The following is a 6,000-nucleotide window of genomic DNA, read 5'->3' on the forward strand; positions in this document are numbered from 1 at the left end:
TCATTCTCAAGGTCCCGGTGAAACTTTTTCACACTTTAACTATTGTTGGTATCAGATTCTTATATTTAAAAACTCTGGATTCTGTGCATTTCTTTCATCAATGTCAGGCTGATGTGGAGCATCTTCTAGTTTCAGCATATCATTAAATGCGGAGCGATCTGCCCTGCATGCAGACTGTTGCTGAGTCACCTGGGTGTTGGGAGCACTCTTTGAAGTAAGTCAATGCCAAAGCAGTGGTAGGTCTTCTCTGGTACAGGCTTGGATCCTGGTAATGTTAAAGACAATTGTGGTTGTTTCCATAGATGGTATCCATTGTTCAGGTGTGTGTGGGCGATGCCCATTCTTCTGAGGCCTGAGCCAAATCATTATGCCAATGTTCAGGGTAAAAGGCCTAATTACATTTGTGTTCCCATCTCTATTAGATAAGAACTTGTTTGCATATGTGTTATTTTTCCATTTTAATGTGCCTATGAAAAAGAGAAGCAATGCCACAAGGTATTGTTGGTGCATCTAGGGGCCGAAGAATAAAGTCCAACATTTCCCGTAACTTGGTATAAACGTGAAATCTATACAGAGTCACTCTTCTACCAGTATTGCTTATAAAACAGATCTCACAGGGGGGAAATCAAACAAATAACTAATCTAGTGGGCAAAATTGTCACTATATGAGGATATTCGAAAAGAGTTATAGATGTTAAGGGAATACATCTGAGATATACAAAAGAGATACATGTGACCCTTTTATGCAAAACTTGAAATTCTTAAACTTTTCCAGGACTCTGAGTCTCACTGTGTGACCACAGAATGCAATAACTGGAGAGTCTATTTCCTAATCCCAGCTTATCTCAAGATTTTTTAAAGATAAAAGGGGGGGGGGGAAACGGTCATTTTTATAACCTTCTCCCCTCTGAAGGTAAGTTTGCAGAATGGTCCTCAAATAGATGAGTGTTGTGTTGGCTTTATCCTTACTATATCCAGGTTTCTGGTCACCATATTCCCTAAGCAACATTGTACTATCTTTGTATGGCTCAACAAACAATTCAGAAGAGTGACATAGTGCCCTTTTCAGCTCCCATTTTCCTTTCTCTAGTCCAGCCACTAAGCATGCACAATTCTCACATCTTTAGTAATGTGAGCCCAATGGTTAAAGTGAAGTTTGACTGCATTTTTAGTAAGCTGCTGTCTTGATAATCTCCTGCTTATTATGTTGCATTCGTCCCTCTAGATTTTATGCAAACAGATGCATTGACTTTTGTGCTCACCATTTAGAGATGAGTGAAAAGAGTCTGCTCTGCTGCATCAGAAGGGAGGGCTTTTTACAAATGAGACTGAAGATTAGAGAGGCCATCTCCTCACCATGTGGGAAAAAACTGCTCTGTCAACAATGGAAGGACAATAAGTGGCTTGTGCATCACTGAAGCTGTTACATGAGCTCAGCTTGTTTCCTTGAGAAGCAGGACTTCTCCACTCACGTGGCAGCTCATCTGTGTAGGACTATTTATGAAGTGCAGAAAACTGAAGAATGGGTGAATGGAAGCATTCACATCTCTCTTGCTTCATTCTGCCCTGTGGGATCTGCCCCTTGCCCCAGAGAATCAGTAGGTGATGTTCCCACAAGGAATCCATGTCCTTTTGCACCCAAGATTCTACAATTGCAGAGAATTCCTGCTCTTAAGAAAATGCTGGCTTAGAGCATTTGAAGGTGCTGAATAACAACTAAAATAAGTCTTTTTTTTTTTTTTGGTGGCTTTTTTTTTTGGGGGGTCACACCCGGCAGTGCTCAGGGGTTATTCCTGGCTCCATGCTCAGAAATTGCTCCTGGCAGGCACGGGGGACCATATGGGACGCCGGGATTTGAACTGATAACCTCCTGCATGAAAGGCAAACGCCTTACCTCCATGCTATCTCTCCGGCCCTAAAATAAGTCTTAATACAGAAAGTAGGGTGATTGTATTGCACACTGCTGACCTGGGTTTGATCTCCAGCATCTCATAGTCCCCTGAGCACTTCCAGGAGTAATTCCTGAGACCACAGCCTGAAGTAAACTCTGAGCATCACCAGCTGTGTTCACGCTCTCTACGCCCCCCAAAAGAGCCTTATTTTACTTGGACTTGGTGTGTATTTGTATGTGCACACACATATGCATGTTGACCTTTTATTCAGTTTTATCAGTATAAATGTGTTGTGAATTTATTAGGGAAAAAATCTAAAAACTTTTAGCAGAAAGAAGAAAGGTAAGAATTATCCCTTAGGGAGACTTCTACACATGTATAAGTGTGGAGCTAGACTTCTAAATGTATATAGGGAAATGGAGGTAAGTAAATGGATATAGGGAAGCCCATGCTGGGTCACTATAGTTTGAGTTTGAAACTTCCCTTATTTATACCTGCCAAAGACAACCACTCTAAGTTTTGGTTCTCTGTCTACAAAAGACTTACCTATATATCTTCCTTTTTTAAATATTAAAAATGGGTTGTAAATACTAGGCTATTTTACAATTGATTTTTCAAATTTAGCACATGGAGCTAAATCATCAAGGACTTTTCTGTGCCATTTATTTTCAATGTCTTTTTTGTCTGGAGAAGTCTTTCATGTTTAATAGCATGTTTGAAGAAATTAAAAGGCTCCAGCTACAAAGTATAACAGTATCTTTCACTGTCCAGACATTCTCTCATCTCACTTCTTTATCCATTTTCAGAACCATGTGGCTACTCTAGTAGAGCTCTCTACTACCACCACTCAACCCTTGTCTATTCATAGAAAGTAACGTTGAGTACCTTTATTCGAATATTTTTTTCTCCCATTATTACAACTAGATGCCTTCTCCTCAAAACTCTGTGACCCACTCAGCTCACTGTTCTATTTCTTTTTTTTGGGGGGGGGGTCCCCACACCCGGCGGTGCTCAGGGGTTACTCCTGGCTGTCTGCTCAGAAATAGCTCCTGGCAGGCACGGGGAACCATATGGGACACCGGGATTCGAACCAACCACCTTTGGTCCTGGATCGGCTGCTTGCAAGGCAAATGCCGCTGTGCTATCTCTCTGGGCCCGTCTATTTCTACAAAAATGTGTTTGTGAGAGGTGAGGGGGCAGCAGTAAAATTGTACTTTCTTATCCAAAATATGGCATTGCTATTGGACATCATTATTTTTAGTGGTAGCATGCCTTTCCAGTATCTGATGTACCATTATTTATTAACCTAGTCTTTAGTGCTTGACTATATCTGTAGACGTGTTTTGCTTTGTTACACAATTGTGATGTGCAAAAGAATTTCTTATTGTTAAATAATTTTGGGTTGGAACTGAGGGATGAAGGCCAGGGAGGGTCACACTGTGCAATGCTCAGATAGTGCTAAAAGAATGTCAGGGAATCAAACCATGGTCAGCCAGATTCAAGGCAAGTGCCTTTCGTCATTTACTATCTTGATGGCTCCTTGCACAAGTCTTTACACTAACTAGAAGCCATAATGAACTGGATCCCTCTTTTGTTCAGCTTTAAAAGTGTTTGAATGTTATTATCAGTTAGTTTTTATTATAAATAAAATACCCCATATTTAATTGGTCCACTTCTGGGAGTAAATTAGGTTTTGCTGGCTGAGATCAGAATATCAACTGATTTCTGCTAGGGACACCTGCATCTTTAGTTAGCCACATGTACTATATTGTTGTCTTGGGTAGCAGACATCTATGGCCACATGTCTTTCTTTACCAATCAAGCTTGTCCCACTACTTTCACTTGGCAAAAATGATGGTAGTCTCATGGGCAGCCAGAATGCAAGTACTTTATTTGATTTCTTTTTTGGGCCATACATGATGGTAGTCAGGAATCATTCCAGGTGAGCTCAGAGGACCACATGGAGTACTGGGTATTAAACTTGAGTCAACTGTGTAAGAGGCAAGTGCCCTAGCTACTATGATGTTGCTGTAACTCAGGGCAAGCACTTTTAAGACTTTGTGTCACTTTCACTAATAATATTGTTTTGGCTGAAAGGAGTCTCAAGGCAGTGCAAAGTCAGTGTGAAACAGGTCATCCAAGAAGTATTTTTTCACAATCCTTTTGGAAAGAGATACATTCTCACCACCCCCATTCAATTATTCTGCAGGCATTTATTGAGAACCAGTGTGCTATTTTGCAAAGCATGGATGTAAGAAGATAGTTAAAACAGGAGTTTTCCACTCCTGTAATTTATGTCACCTCACTTCATTAAAATATATATATTACTACCTGCTTCCATCACCCAAAGAAAGGAATTTTACTTGGATCATCAATGCTGAAGAACATTCAGCTTTGGTTTTGTAGCAGCAGTTCAAGAGACAGATCACACTGAGTAGCAAGAGCATCACTTTGTCTTGGAAATACTTTATACAGTGAATTCATCACATCTGACCTGCTCTTACTATTTGTCATTATAACTTCATATTTTTTAAATAAAATTGATTAAGTTATTAGGGGACATATATAAGTTTATGGAAATTGCTACTTTGCTTGTTGCCAATTTGGCTTTGAAAGACTGCATGGGAATGCTTGACTTTTGGAGACCGTGGGGAAGTCTGTACACAGGGGTTCAACGTTGGGTCAGCCTGACAGATGCAGATCACTGAGCACAATGTGTGGTAATCAATTCTGTGCCTGAGTCTTGAGTTTAGGGGAGCACTAAAGAGCAATGATATTTTCTGCCTGACTTAGAAAGAGGAGGTGAAACACATAAGGTTTCTTTACTTGAACAAGTTATTCTACCTTATTCAGTGCCAGTGTTTTTTCTAAGTAAGTGTGTCAAATAACAATGACAGTAACTTATCTATGGTGACTGTGAAGATTCCACAACATAAAAGCCTTCATTTCTTTTGAGCAGTACCTAGCACCAAAAAACAACAAAACAAAAACAATTGTTTTTGCTACCAGGATTTCCCCATAATTTGTCACTCTTCCAGGAAGCTGATCCATGAAAGGTCCTTACTTCTTGCTATGTTTTTGAGCCATTACATTATCCAGAAAAGAGACAACCCTTCAACTGAATTTTTCACAGATTCTACCTAGTGGATATGTTCCTTTATGGAACTTTATTGCAGATGGATACTTGACTTCCTCTAATTTATATACATCTAGTTTGACATGATGCTTCTTGCCATGAACCCTTAGACTAATATATCACAAAGTCATTTAGAGACATGGAGATTCTTGTTGATAGACCGAATGGAAAAAAAATCTTATTCTATATATTGAAATAAAATTAGATGTTTCTGGAGTTTGGGGAAATAATTTTACCTAGTAGTTATCAGGGCTTGCTCCTGGATATGTCCTTAGGGATCTCTCTTGGCAGGGCTTAAGGAACCATATGTAGTGCCAGAGTTTGAACCCAGGTTAGCAGCCTGCAAGGCAAGCACCTTACATATTACTATTTCTTCAGACTCTGAAAGTTTTTTTTAATGTAGTAACTGACTCTTTACTTCTTAGATGTATAAGCAGCGCTTGTAAGGAAAGGAATGTTGATCTTGTTGGCATTTGCTATTTTTATAGAGAAATAAAAAGTTTCAGAAAGACACAGTTCACTGAACTAATTAAGCCTTGTTTGATAAAATTATGTAAAATATATGTCAATAATTATGAAAGCTGTTATTAACTCAAAGTTTAGTTCACAAAATCCAGTATTGAATGCTTGGAAAAATACATGGTATTAATTATACAGTTCTATTATGCTTTTATAATCTATTTCTAGACATTCTGTTTTGGGTGTCAAATTAGTTCTTTTTGTTATTTGTTTGCTTATTTTTATTTGGGGACCATACTTGGCATTGCTCAGGGGTTGCCAGTGGTCCTATACACAGGAAACATTTGCAGAAGTTCTTAGAACCAGGCAGTATGGGGGATTGAATCTGAGCTGCCTTTGTGGACATCATGCTTTAGTCCATGGAGCTGTCTCTTGGGTTCTTAGATCATATTCTTAATGGAGAGCAATTTGGGAAATATATGCTCTAATCTGAGTGTGTCCCTTAAAACTTTA

Source organism: Suncus etruscus, chromosome 11 (genome assembly GCF_024139225.1).
Source record: "Suncus etruscus isolate mSunEtr1 chromosome 11, mSunEtr1.pri.cur, whole genome shotgun sequence".
NCBI lineage: Eukaryota > Metazoa > Chordata > Mammalia > Eulipotyphla > Soricidae > Suncus > Suncus etruscus.